Genomic DNA, 449 nt, shown 5'->3' on the forward strand with positions numbered 1-449 from the left:
AGGCTGTTCTCTGTGTGAGGCTGTCCCCTGTGTGAGGCTGTCCCCTGTGTGAGGCTGTCCTCTGTGTGAGGCTGTTCTCTGTGTGAGGCTGTTCTCTGTGTGAGGCTGTTCTCTATGTGAGGCTGTCCCCTGTGTGAGGCTGTTCTCTGTGTGAGGCTGTCCCCTGTGTAAGGCTGTTCTCTGTGTGAGGCTGTCCCCTGTGTGAGGCTGTTCTCTGTGTGAGGCTGTCCCCTGTGTGAGGCTGTTCTCTGTGTGAGGCTGTCCTCTGTGTGAGGCTGTTCTCTGTGTGAGGCTGTCCCCATTGTGAGGCTGTCTTCTGTGTGAGGCTGTCCCCTGTGTGAGGCTGTCCTCTGTGTGAGGCTGTTCTCTGTGTAAGGCTGTTCTCTGTGTGAGGCTGTTCTCTGTGTAAGGCTGTTCTCTGTGTGAGGCTGTCCTCTGTGTGAGGCTGT

This window comes from Dipodomys ordii, unplaced genomic scaffold (genome assembly GCF_000151885.1).
Source record: "Dipodomys ordii isolate 6190 unplaced genomic scaffold, Dord_2.0 Scaffold118, whole genome shotgun sequence".
Lineage (NCBI taxonomy): Eukaryota > Metazoa > Chordata > Mammalia > Rodentia > Heteromyidae > Dipodomys > Dipodomys ordii.